Below are 14,977 nucleotides of genomic sequence, written 5' to 3'. Positions count from 1 at the left end.
ATCCATTCTCATATACAAGTACACACACATGCTAAGACATATGAGGACACAAACAGCCCTCTGGTCTCCTTTTCTGACACCTCCCTCCCCTCCAGCCCTGAGGCTCACATTTCCTGCGAGGAATGAGTCTTCATTTTTTCACATCATCTTGTTTCATGAATTTACCCCTATGCCTGACTACCTTACACAGATACAGAAAGCACAAGCTCACAGTAATTGCATGGTGGCTGTACAAGCACACTGACATAAATGAAGAATCATACCTTTAATCTCCCAGAGCTATCTGTCCCAAGTGACTTTACAGTCAGTTTTTTTTACACACCATCTGAAACCACACTTAATAAGAACACATTGGCCATTTCTAAGCTGTCAGGCGTTCTATAGTAGGTTACATGGGGTTTGCCATGCCTAATGACATCATAGGTACCTGGAAGTAATAACAAAGACCTCTCGTGCCCATTTTATTGTTGTCCTCACACCCTGACCCCTATTCTATCAAAGTCTATAAAAATGGTTTGTTATTTACCACTTTCCAACACGAGCATTCGTATATGTCTAACTGATGCATTTGGGAACTGATTAAGATTCAAATGTGTGTGCGTCAATTGAGCGCAACAGTGCCCGCCCACTTTTTCAGTCATCTTGGTTGCAGAAGTTTTTCCATAATTTTTTTTTAGAGGGCTTTCATAAAATCCTTCATGAAAGATTAGTAAGCCATGAACCAAACCAACCACCTCTGAGGTAAGTCACAATATTACAAATAGTCAAAGGTATAATAATGAATAATAATAAAGGTTTAAATATAAAATGTAATGAGGGAAAGAACTACAATCCCACAAAGTATTGTGAATGATATGATTAAAATAAAAACAATGTGCAGTTGTTGATTTTAGATTGTTGATTAAAAGTATGGAAACAATATATTTTAATCTTATTGCAAAATATTCAGATATATGCAAATATATAAGTAGTTTAAGTGTGAGCAAACTGACTCGGCGGTCACTGTAGAGCACTTTTGCCATGGTTTGTTTGCCGTGATTCCCTGATTGGTTGATACCCCCCTCAGAATCATGGGTAGTGTAGTTCTTTACCAAAGATTATGCTGTTAAACACAGTGTTTAAAAATCAAGTTAAAAATAACATGAACCGATCGATTAGCAACCTCGGAGCTCACGGTAGGTCTCTCTTTAATGTTTTATAATATATCATTAATTATCAATTTCCCTATGGGACAAATAAATGGGATTTTCACATCTGAAATAAGACTGTTGCACTCTATTTTGGTATCTCTGGAATAAATGATTTCCTATTTTATATTTTCTTCTTTGTTTAGGGACAACAGGTGTTTTGACCTGGCCAGGTTTTGATAGGAATATTTCATGCCTTGCTGGCTGTCTTTGATCCCAAGGGATTCAAGGATCTAATGAAGACTTCACACTCTTGCACGAGCCCAAATGTGAATGTGTCATATCAGATGACTCCATTACTAATTGGATCAGAGGGTTATTGATTTTCTATTAGGCTTACATAACTGAAAGCAATCTTTTACATAATGATTTAGCCATATGGTTTTAAATAAATATATTTAATGTGGGAAGGTTTTTGGTATCAAATATGAAATAAAATAAAGTTTTCAATTAATATGTATATTTATTTCTCTCATGATAAAAGCAACATGGAAATAACCAATTTTAATCTAATTGTACACTAATTTACTGACTCACAAACAGTACAGCTTTGCTATAGTACATTGTAACTGTGTTTTCAACAAAGGTTCACAAATACCTGCTAGTGCTCTCACAGGCTAGTTAATGGTTACCATTTTCAGCTAATGTGTACCATCCAATATCCAGCTTTTTGTGGCTTCGGGGGGACATCGAACATCTGTCATTCAATCACTTCTAATGGCTTTCAGCCAACAGAACAAGTCTCAAAATAGTTCAATAGAGCCATATGTTCTGAACGGTCACTTTAAAGACAAGAAGCCTTCTGTTAAAATATTTCCTGCTTTCAGCGATATACAATACCGTAAATCAAACACAACATTTTTAAAGGGATCAACCTATTTCAACATCATCGACATTGTTTTTTATTTACAATGTATGTCAACACATGCATTACATCATTTCTCTGATGTCTGTGTATTGTTGGAATGCTAACAATGAACAATATCAGACTGCCTTTTGTGGGCCTTTTAAAGAAAGCAACATCCACATTGTCATACTGTACATATTTGAAGATAACTCACAATGACAGACAATTGGAGGCTTCTCTCGTGTAATTCATTATACTTTACAAATCCCATCACTGTACTTCGAAAATCTGTTCATTTGAACTATTTATTGAACTCCACTTGCATTTAAAGGAATATTCTGGTTTCAAAATAAATCAAGCTCAATTGACAGGATGTGACCTAATCTTGATTATCACATAAATGTATTTTGACTCGTCATGTAAATGTATTTTGGGTATTATATATATATATATATATATATATATATATATATATATATATACATATATATAAAGTGCTTTTGAAAAGAAGATGCTGCAATTATTCTTTCTATGTTTATGATTTAAAAAAGAAACAAAAAAAAAAAACTCCACACAAACAGGTCAACTGAATCAATCCTGATGTCACCATATGTTACACTGGATGTGCTGTGATCCCAATAATTACAAAATTAGAGCAAAACCACACATACAAACACGCAACAGCAATAAAAATAAATAAAAATTATTTTTATAGCTCAACTGGATTTTAACTGTACTAGCAACACCAAGGTCACCGGTTCCTTTACAAGCTAAATGTATAGCTTTATTGCATGTCAGGTGCTTTTAAAGCTTCTGCAAAAAACATGAATATAACATAATCCCTGACACATCATACACAAATCCTCTGATTACATTACATAAGCCAATAACATGCGCACATCCGTTCCATCATTAGTCTCATCCTTCTCCTTTTCATTCACATAAACTGTCAATGACAATAGTTTCTGTTCTTTCCATGCTTAATTTATGCATTTAATCTATTATATCAGTTCCTTGGGGAGAACTCTGTCCCTGATGCAGACGCGTGACCTAGTGCTTCAGAAGCCTGTGCAGGTGCAGGGCTGCTGGCTTTACAGAGCCAGTGGGCACCCTAGTGGTAGAGGGAACCGTGTGAGCACAACTCAAAGTCATAGAGAGATAGTACAGACTGTGCTTGATTAGAGCAACCCATAAGATCTCCTTACTTTATCTTAAATGCATTATATTTCATTTTATGCAAGACTGTACTACAAAATATTAAACGTTCTAAACCATCCTATGAACAGATGCCTCCCATTAGAGTAATGGAGGATTCCACTTGAATAAAGATGCAAATATATAGCAAATAGATGCAAAGCTTTGATGTTGCACATCAAAAACAGTCATAAAAGTCAAACAGGTCATTGTTAGAAAGGCAGAGCTGAGCACTTCTATAGATCAAACAGAACATGGGAATCTGAAACAGCACTTAGGGTGAGGGTGTGGCTATTGCAAATAAACAATTGACAATATTATACTTTTAAGCATCTTCCCAGACATTTTAGCAACTGAAGCACTTACATGCTCAGAGCATTAGACAGGATGGGCTCAATAAGGAAACAGCAGTGAGTCATGGAGTGAGACGCATTAGTTATCTCATGTTCTCTAGATTGATAATTACCAAGATTTCCTGACAGTGACAGAAAGCAGACCAAGAACAATTACTGTTTCTATCGGTTGCAATGAGGCTACTTCAATTCTCTTTAAGGGTAGTTGACATTAAATGCTATTGAAAAGAGGTGAGTGCAATATTCAATAAAAACAATTTCAAACAGCAATTTGTAAAAAAAAAATTTTAATTTTTTTTTCAAATTCAAAAATGTGAAATCTTTCAAAAAGTCTAGTTTACATCACACCAGTCAAGTTTATACAAATGTAATCTTTGTGTCCAATTTGGTTTCATACATTTTTTGAAAAACATTTATAACATTTTACAAAACAAAATGTATTTAATTTTTTTTTTTTTATGTAATGTGGCGTAAGTATCAAGTAAAAGGAATGAAAGTACTTTCCTTGCATCCTGAATACATGAGAGTGTACACAACGTAAACTCAAAAAAGTTTAAAAACATAAAAAAGGTAAGAACTATTTTAATTAAAAAATATCACTAATTTTTAAGTCAAGAATATTAAGATGTTTTCTCAATGAACAATATTCCATATTTTACAGCATTTATTAATCTTTGTTAAAGTTAATAAAAATACAATTGTTCATATTAGTTCATGTTATTTGATTGTGCATAACCTAAAGTTAAAATATACATCTTTTGATTTTAAAAACATATTTCTATATGTTGAAAATAACATTAACTAAGATGAATAAATACTGTTTATGTACAATTGTACATTGTATGTTAACTAATGTTGTTATCTAATGTTAACAAATTAAACCTTATTCTTAAGTGTTAATAAAAGTTTATTCTGCACCACTCATGTCAACATTACTTTTTCCAGAATTGTTATATTTAAATGAGACTTACAGTTTTAATGGTTACACCACATGGACATTTTTACATCAAGCCCCTGAAAAAAAAAAAGAAAAATAAAGGGGAAAAAATAGTGACCAGTCACAGCAGCTTTCCCTTTTACATTCCTATAAATTATATTTTCATTAAACTTAAAATCTTAATGTCAATAAAAAAGTCCATGGATATGTTATGCTTCAACTACTGTTAAACATTCCAGATCTACCAGATCTAATGGCTCTAACAAGGCCTCCTCAGTAATCAATATGAGAAAGTTATTCTTGTACTGGAGGGCAAAAAAAAGAAATCAATAAAGATGCAGCTAGTAGTCAGTCCTTCTTGTTTCAGTCCAGCCTGAAAACCATACCTATCATTTGCCTTGACTCAGCTGAACCTACATGAAGAGCACTTTGGGGGCTTTAAAAATCTTCCGTTACCATTGCATTCAAGCACACAGACTCAAGGCCCTGGAGCTGTATCCCAAAACATACTAATCTAAAATAAAAACCAAATGTTCAACTGACCCCATCGTTTTGGACTTTCTCTCTTTCTTGCTCTCTTTGTGATTGAAACTCTTTCGCACTGCTCCACCCCCTCTAGAGAAAGCTGCTGTTTCATAGCTAAAAATAGCACCTCTGGAAACAAAAGCCAGAGAAGTAAAAGGTGAAGCATCCAATTGCAGTGTGGGAAACCTGATAGTAGGTGAATCTGAGTCAAGGAGGAGGGGAAAGATGGGAATGCTGTTGGAAGGAGTGAAATGATGTATCTCAGGCTGATCTATGTCAGGTCACAACCTTATTTCATTGCAGACAAGTATATTTAAGCAGGGCCGTAACAAGCATAGATACTGAGAGTGATGCACCCACGCCCTCCCGCCAATATTTAAAGTAGTGGTCGATCAATAGTGTTTTTTCAATGGCCGATTTATTTTTAATTTTTTTGCCAAACTATCCCTTTAAATTGACAAATACCTGTATGTTGGCAGAATTGTCTGAGAGTGAATAGCATGTTTCTCTAATGCTGTTTTAATTGCAGGCTCAGTGTGAATATCAACAGGGTTGCTCCATAATTAACATGTTGCCAAGTATAAGGATTTCTTTCAAATTCACCATATGGCTGAAAACACCTCTATAGGTGATGAGGGGCTATGCAGGTAAAAGCATGTGGTTTTGTGTGTGCTTCTTGTGGCCAAATCTCTTAGCTGTCATACATAAAATATAGAGCACTGTAAAATGAAACACTAGCCTATTAAACTTCAAATTATTTCTTATTAAACTGCTAATGTTGACAGTACTGTTACCTGGTGGATAAACTACTACAATGTGATCATAGCAAGCAGGTAAATGGGTGGAATATCATTATCTGGTGGTGTGTTGAAGTCATTGCAACTTAACAGAGTGAACTAGAAATGAAGTTATTGTGAAAGTGTACTTGATGCAGTTGAATTACAATATACAAAGAGTATCCAGATAGTACCACCAACCAGTTTGATATTCATGAATCAGAGCTGTCACATGCATTACTGTCATAACGCATTTTGTAAATGACAGTTGTGATCTAAACCTTGATTCAACCTTTCGTCCCATTCTGACTTTTTGTAGTACAATTGTTGTGTTACCAGTAAAATGCAACAAGTGCCGTTTGCTAAGACTAAGAGTAAGAAATCTAAGATTTAATCAGATATAGTTATAATTTACATTTTTGACCATTTTGACATTTCTAATCAGAATTGTCAAACTTTCGTCAAGTTTCCAAAAGTTATGATTGGACAATACAGATCATTTTCCGCTAACTGCTGAGATAGCTCGATGGAATACCTGTGTGAATAATTGGAATATAATATGACAAAGACTGCTGAATGAGGGGATAACATGTTCATCAATGGATCATTCAGACCATGGTCCAACTCAGTGGGAATTTGGGCTCAGGCCAAGTCACATGGCCACAGATATCATCTGATGTAAGCAGCTTGGCATCTTTAATTCATGATGGAAAAAAATACAAATAAATGAGTTCAGTTAGGCTAATTCAGCTGTTCTGAGGTTCCCCAATCACCAGAAAAAGATTACAAATGTAAAACTTCTCTCTGCAGGCCAACAGTTAACACATATAGTAGTTCAGAGTCAAACAACAAAGGGAATTATACTGATTGTTCACAGCCAAGAGAGACAGACAGACAGACAGACAAAGTAACAGAGTTCTGGCCGGACCCGATTAAGGCCTTCATCATCTTCTTAAAATCATACTGTCCGTTTCAAACCCAACATGAAACATATTGCCATCAGAACCCTATATGTCTAAGTTATTTGATCCATATAGACACAGGTCAAGCCACAAGAAACGCACTGGATGGAGGATGACAGTGTCACTCCGTGCAGCATCCTTGCCCAACATACGGCAGCATCATCGGCCTAAAAAACAACTAACTTGACAACATCACACAGCCCGAGTGTATCGATCTGTATTTAACAACTCGTGACTTTAAATGAAGCTGTGATCATATGTATCTGCAGTTAAGTGAGATTTTGCACGGATCTTCGTAAAACAGAGACTGTCATAATTTGCGCAGAGCAGCAGAACTAAGACCGCATCCCTCAGATATGCGCAGAGAGGCTGAAGCGCGCGGGATGACCGAGGATTACGCGACTCGTGTTTACTGAAGCAACACTCGTATTAAAGAAAGCACAAATCTAGTATTTTCCATCAGTGCGCTGGATTTATCCCCTCTGAAACCGGTTGCATGTAATTCGCATTAAACGTGACAGCGTATTAGTGATAACATTTCCTCTCTTACCCGAGTCGCTGCTGGTTTGGCCACATGTGATGCAGACTGATTCTCCCACACGCGCAGTGCATTGAGTAGTTCTCGGGTAATGCGGTAGAAGGTGGATAATATCCTCCGTTTCCTTTCTACGCTCGCTGACTGTCTGCAGCCGTTTCGGCAGAGCGCGCACCCGCTGCCCACGCTCGCTCCTGTGCTCGTGGAGAAGTGTGATCCAGGATAGGGCGCGCCTCCGGTTAGCTACAGCTGAACAGGTGTTCTTGAAACGCGCGATCATCTGCATTCATGCAGTACTTCAATAACGTCACACAAATTAAACATTACTATAATTCCACGTGATTCATATCTATGAATAATAGTAACAATAAATAAATAAGGACATTATTGTTAAACCACATTGTTATTTAATTAATTGCAATTTAAATTTGAACATGAATGGTTAAAGTAAATCATAATAATAATTATTAAAATTATTAAATATAATGATATTATGAGTATAATTCAAATTGTATTTTTTATTGTTAAAAAAATAATACAATTTAATAGAATTTTATTTAATAGAATGTACAATTGCAGCCAAAAGTTTGGAGTAATGTACAAATTTTGCTCATATGGAAAGAAATTGGTACTTTTATTCACCAAAGTGGCATTCAACTAATCACAATGTATCATCAGGACATTAATAATGTGAAAAATGACTATTACAATTTGAAAAAAAAGGGGTAAAATGTCTCATCAAAAAATCCTCCAAGCGCAGCAATGACAGCTTTGCAGATCCTTGGCATTCTAGTTGTCAGTTTGTCCAAATACTCAGGTGACATTTCATCCCACACTTCCTGTAGCACTTGGCATAGATGTCGGGCACTTCTCACACGCCTTACAGACTAGCTGATGCCACAAAAGCTCAATGGGCTTAAGATCCATATCACTGTTTTCCAGTTATCTATTGTCCAATGTCTGTGTTTCTTTGCCCACTCTAACCTTTTCTTTTTGTTCTTCTGTTTAAAAGTGGCTTTTTCAATTTAATCTTGTATGCAGTGTGCAGTTCTGTTCCAGAATCCTCAGCCTCCCAAAAGTCAATCCTGCATACTAAACCTTAATGACAAAGGGCTGCCCTGCTATATAACATGTAAATATGCCAGGCGCTGGCCAACTCAGTGATGTTTGGAATACAAAGTAAAACTGCTCACAACCCTGATGTCTAGGTTTGCACTTATTGGATTATGTCAAGGTCATATTCTGTACAGGTCACACTTCACTGCAGTTATTGTTGTGTGCTTGAATTGCTGTTTATAATGCCTCATAATATCTGTCATAGCTGTTAACGTTTCCTTGAATTAATGGCATAAATGAAATATCTCAAGTTTACAATGTTAAACAGTGTTGCAGGTCAGTGCTACAGTTATGAAATGTCTTTCACAAGATTGTATAATGGCTATGGAATCAACAACGGTTTTCTCAACCGTAAATTTAGTTTACTGTCACTATACTTTTTTTAATTAATTTATTTGTTTATTTATTTATTTTGTCAATTTTCCCATTTTCTGCTTTACACATACACAAACATGGGCCCCTCCATCAGGCACTGAGACATTTCAAAATGTCCAAATAATTATTTTTTATATATTCCATAGGGGGTTGTTTCTTATTTTAATACACAACATAATACAGAGAGATCCTGTGCATATATGCTCTGTTACATGAAATTGATATTTTATAGCTGAACATAACTAGAAATTACCAGGTTACTTGAAAAAGTACAGCTTTGCAGAGAAGAGAATCTGTTCCACATTATGAACATATTGTTATAGTCATCTACTCTTAAGGGATCTGTGGCTCCCTCTAGTGGTTTGTGCATAAATCTCATATTCTGGGTAACAATCTAATTAGTATGGAAGCCGGTTTCCGCCACAGATGTTAACAAATGTGGTTCTGTATAATAATGATATACTAAGTCATTATTATGAAATAGTATCTCATATTATTGACAAACTTTCTCGTTATTATGACTTAATATCTCATAATAATGAGAAACCCTCTCAGGCCTAGCCCAGTGCTGTGCATGTGAGTGAAATGGATTTCTTTTCCAAGCTCAGAGCATTCTGGAAATCGCTCAAACTCCGCTCTGGGATTTGCTATTAAATATACATGCATACATACATGCATAAAATAAAAGCTTACCTCTATACAATCATTAGGGAGAAAAACACATACGAACTAATATTTATCTGGCAAATAAATTGTATTGACATATTTTGATCATTGAAAAGAATACTCTATTTCTAAGGATAAAAAAAACAAAATATGTATAAAAAATAAGCAGTCTCTGTAGTGTGTACATGCCACATGATGCTCGTAAATGTACATGACAGAGTACAGGCCTGTCTTACCAAAGCCATCATTATTTCTTTTTTTATTATTATTTCATTAATATTTAACAAATTGGCATATAATTTCCACATGTTGTGAAGAGGGTGAATTGTCCTCACAATCATGTGTCTTGTTATTGTATATTAATATATATAAATAATTTAGTATGAGATACCTTGCATTTGCGTGACTGTGAGTCTGTCATAATCAGAATCACAAGTCCCCCCTGTGTTTTAAGAGTTGATGAGCTGATCATCACCAGGCAGACCGCCTTGAAGTGTATCCTCCTTACTTGTACACTCCACAGCTGATGTGAGCAAGACATCATACCCAGACAAGGCAGCAGAGTTCACTCAAGCTCTCTCTGACTTGCTGGACACGGATCCCCCTGGTCGTAGTGCCAAAGACAGATGGGACCACACCAGAGAGACAGTACACAGCATGTCCATGCGGATCTTTGGAAAGAAGCAGATCAAGAACAACGACTGATTTGAGGCCAACTCCGCCACATTCACTCCAACCATAGAAGAACGCTGCAGTGCCCATCTGGAATACAAGCGTTCCCCCAACCAGAAGACTCTGCAGGCACAAAGATCTGCCAGGAATAAAGTATAGATGGTAGCATGGCAGTCCACATATGACTACTGGCTCCAGCTCTGTCAGAGCATCCAGTTATCGTCCGATGCTGGAAACATCAGGGGCATGTATGACGGCATCTAGAAAGCCATGGGCACCACAAAGAAGGTCACAGCATCACTGAAGTCTGCCATAGGTGAGACCATCCAGAACTAAGACAAGCAGATGGAGCAATGGGTGGAATATTATTCAGAACTGTACTCCAGGCAGAACAACGTAACTGAGGATGCCATCGTCGCCATCAAAAGTCTCCCACTCATGGTGGAAATGGACGAGAAACCCACCCTGATGGAACTGAAGAAGGCCATTGAGCGCTAGCCCATAGAGCAACAAAAGCCCCTCTTTCTGGCGTTTATAGATCTGACCAAGTCCCATTTGACCTTGTCAGCAGAGACGGACTCTTTACTGTCCTGGCGAAGATCGGTTGCCCACCGAAACTACTGAGTATGATCCAGTCGTTCCACGATTACATGAAGGGCACCGTGCTTTATGATGGCTCGATCTCTGATGCCTTTGACATCCATAGCGGTGTCAAACAAGGCTGCGTTCTCACTCAGACACTCTTTGGCATCTTCTTTGCAGGCCTGCTGAGGCACGCCTTTGGAACCTCAACAGAGGGGTTCTACCTGTGCACCTGGTCTGATGGAAGGCTCTTCAATCTGGCCAGACTGAGGTTGAAGAGAAAGGTATGGGAAGCAGTCATCAGGGACATGCTGTTTTTCTGATGATGCCACCATAGCCACCCACACAGAGGCTGAATTACAGTGCCTAATGGACCGCTTTGATTAGGCCTGCAATGACTTCGTTCAAACAATCAGCCTCAAAAAGACAAATGTGATGGCCCAAGACGTGGACCCACCCAGCATCATCATCAATGACTATAAACTGAAGGTTGTGGAACAGTTCACCTACCTTAGCTCCAGCATCATCAGCAACCTCTTGCTCGATATAGAGCTCGAGAAGAGGATTAACAAGGCCTCCACAACCCTGGCCAAATTGTCGCAGAGTGTGTGGAACAACAGCATGCTGACTGTTACGTCCCTATTAATCTAGGGGTATCGAAGGGACATCAACATAAACCAGAACCGAACCAACTAGAACATCCCTATATAAATAAACAGAAGCTTAAGCAGACCACCAACAAGGCTTGAAGTGCAAGGTGCAGGCTTTACTGAGAATAATTAAGTGCATTTACATATTTATATACATATGATCAAACAAAAGAACACAAAAATGGTGAGAAGGGGATGAGAGTGTTGCCAACAAAAAGAAACAAGGAAAACCAAAAACCAACTAACCAAAGGCAGAAAAGGCTTACTGAAAACAAAAACACAAAATAAATCTGCCTACTCTAGCTAAAACAAAAACTTACAATTGGTGGCAACCACTCCTTACCTGGTGATTCTAGACAGTGTTAAGGTCTACATGTTGCAACATGTGCAGGGCCCCTAACCTGTTCCCAATTCAAAACTGTAACATGATACCTGAAAGGTCCATGGACCTTACAAAGTTGAAAGAAAACAAAAGAAAAGCACAGAAACGGACTGAGAGGCTTGTCAATAAAAACCACAAGCAATACAAAAACAGGTCTCCTCATATCACAGCCATCTTGGATTTTATAGCCCTAGGTGATCTCAAGACTCCACGTGCAATTGGCTGATCACACAAGACAGGCGGTGATTGGCTGGAACAAAGGCAAATGGAGGAACCAATGGGGCAGGCTCCTGCAACATAAAACACACAGAGAGAAAACAAAACACATACGCCTAGAGGGCGTAACACTGACCATCAACACAAAAGTTGCTGTGTACCGTGTCTGTGTGGTAAGCACTCTAGTCTATGCCTGTGAAACCTGGACCTTGTACTCTTCACAAGAGAAAAGACTGAGTGCCTTTCATATGCGCTGCCGCCGACGCATACTTGGGATCTCCTGGAAAGATCATGTAACCATCAACGAAGTGCCGGAATGCGCCTAAACCCCAAGTATGGTCACTCTCCTCTGCCAGCTTCGCCTCAGATGGCTAGGCCATGTATGCAGGATGGATGACGGAAGAAACCCAAAGGACATCCTATATTCAGATCTTGCCAGTGGCAATAGGACTACAGGTCGGCCCCATCTCCACTTCAAAGATATATGCAAGAGAGACCTCAAAGCTCTCGATATTGACAACAACAGCTGGGAAGAACTTGCCCAGGACAGGTCATGTTGTAGACACTGCTTGACCACTGGACTGAAAGTTGGAGAAGACAAGCTGCAGCAGCTCGCCGAGGAGAGACTAGCAAAACGAAAGGAAATACATCTCCAGCCGAGAGCTGACACAACTTTCGGTGTCGACACTGCAACAGAGTCTGTCACTCACGTTTGGGACTATACAGCCACTGCAGACGTTGCAGTAACAATTAACTGGACACTCTGCATGGGCGCAGAAATTCCATTGACTCTCGAGACTAACAGACACCTATGGTATCATGTGGCACCTGTTACTTTTCTCAGTGCTGGTCAGGATGGGCCAGTCTCAGTTGTGTATTATTACTTGAAAAAAAGGAACAGAATGCTTTTATGGATAATGCAGATTTCCATTCACAGGTGTGAATCCTTACAATTACTAAAAATTGTGTGTAAAAAATGTCTGCAATACTATATAAAATTTCCTGTGATGTAAATGCAAACTATCACATTGACAGTGCTGACACATGGTACCTGTTACTTTTCTCAGTGGTGGCTATGGGCCAATCACAGTTGTTTATTATTTCAGGATGAGGATATTTATAATAGTTTTATAAATACTGCAGCTGCGGATTTCCAGTAATAGGTCTGAAACCTTTCAATTATCAGTTTTTATTACTGTAAAAATAATTGTTCCATGTAAAATGTCTGCAAAGAGATATGAAACGATCTGAGGTTTAAATGCAGCTGCACGGAGGATTCGGATTTCACAGCGTCAAGCGCCCCCTGCAGGAATAAAACTTTGTGTCTCACAAGACATAGTCACTGGCTGACAACATGTGCAATTTTGGTCTTTCTGTCACCTGTACAAAACTATAGTATTCATTCTGAAAACATGAAATATATCACATGAGTCAAAGGTGGAGTCTGTGGAGATGTTAAAAGCATCCATAGAAATGATCAGTTGTTGTTTTCTGGGTGAGGAAAGCAGACAGGCATGTATTTCAGATGCAATTTTCTGAAAGGGTGAATGTTTCCAAATGACACCTTTTCTGAATATTTGATATGATACTCAGTGTTTAGGCCTAAATGTTAAATGGTCTGCATTTATATAGTGCCTTTTTTAACCTTAGAGTTTACCAAAACGCTTTACACTGTGTACCATTCACCCATTCACACACATATTCACATACCAATGGTGACAGAGCTGCCATGCAAGGTGCTAGCCTGCCATTGGGAGCAACTTGGGGTTCAGTGTCTTGCCCAAGGACATTTCGGCATGTGGAGTCGAATCAAACCACCAACCCGGAGATTAGTGGCCGACACGCTCTACCACCTGAGCCACAGCCGCCAATATTTAGGAGTATGCTATGAATATAATTTTTCTATTTAGCTAAACTCTTATTATGCACTGTATAATGTGTTGTAATGAAACATAATCTTTTGATCATAAATGATTGGGGACAAGGATGTGCTGATGACTGGCAGGGTATTGGCCTATACCCTACTATAAATGTTAATTATGCACTGCTGTTATAATTACAGCATAAAGATATGATTGCATTATTTCCCAATGTCAGTAATCTACCTATTAACTCAGATAGATAGATAGATAGATAGATAGATAGATAGATAGATAGATAGATAGATAGATAGATAGATAGATAGATAGATAGATAGATAGATAGATAGATAGATAGATAGAAAAAAAAATGTCAAAGAAATCACATGGAAGCATGCCCCACTATTGCATATTACTAACCGAAAACAACTCATAGACCTTATTCACAGTAGCACCATCTTTGATCACATCATATTTTCCACAACTCATGTTGTCTGGAGTTCTTACTACAACAAACAGTCTTAGCAAAACAGGGTTTAACAACAGCAATGGAAACAATAGGAAACCGTGAGTTCAACAGAGCTCCCACAGTAGTCATGGTTATCTCTTTTAAACTCCTGTCTCTAGGGCCACACCAATCACAGGTGGAGATTAATTCTGGCTGGTCCAGTCCTGTGGAAAGTGGAGACAGGAGAAAGAGAGAGAACAACACAGGGAGAGAAAGAAACAAAAAGGACAACACAGCAGCATGTATACACAACAATACATCACTGTACGTTACACATCCGTAATCCTCGTGATAGAGCACTCTTTGAGCGAGAGAAACAGCCTGACTCTGACTTTCCAAAAAAACGCTCATCCCTCAAAATCACACTCTTACTCCGATCAGCTTCCACTCCGCACCACTCACATACATTGTTAGGGGGCCCCCAGCAGCCCGGAGCCCTAGACTGCAGCCCAGGTTAGCCTGTGTGTTTTAACATTTGAGTCCTTTTTTACTATAAATATCCACTTTCACTTCCACATTCTTCTTCCGTTGTTGTATACTTTCTACTGGTCGGGCAAAGGTCTAGTAAAAAAGGGCTTAAATATTAATTTCACCCACTCCTAAAACAGATCTGAAGATATAGATTGAACAACTGG

The sequence above is a fragment of the Xyrauchen texanus genome, chromosome 39 (genome assembly GCF_025860055.1).
Source record: "Xyrauchen texanus isolate HMW12.3.18 chromosome 39, RBS_HiC_50CHRs, whole genome shotgun sequence".
Classification (NCBI taxonomy): Eukaryota; Metazoa; Chordata; class Actinopteri; order Cypriniformes; family Catostomidae; genus Xyrauchen; species Xyrauchen texanus.
Note: the sequence above shows the minus strand (reverse complement) of the source record.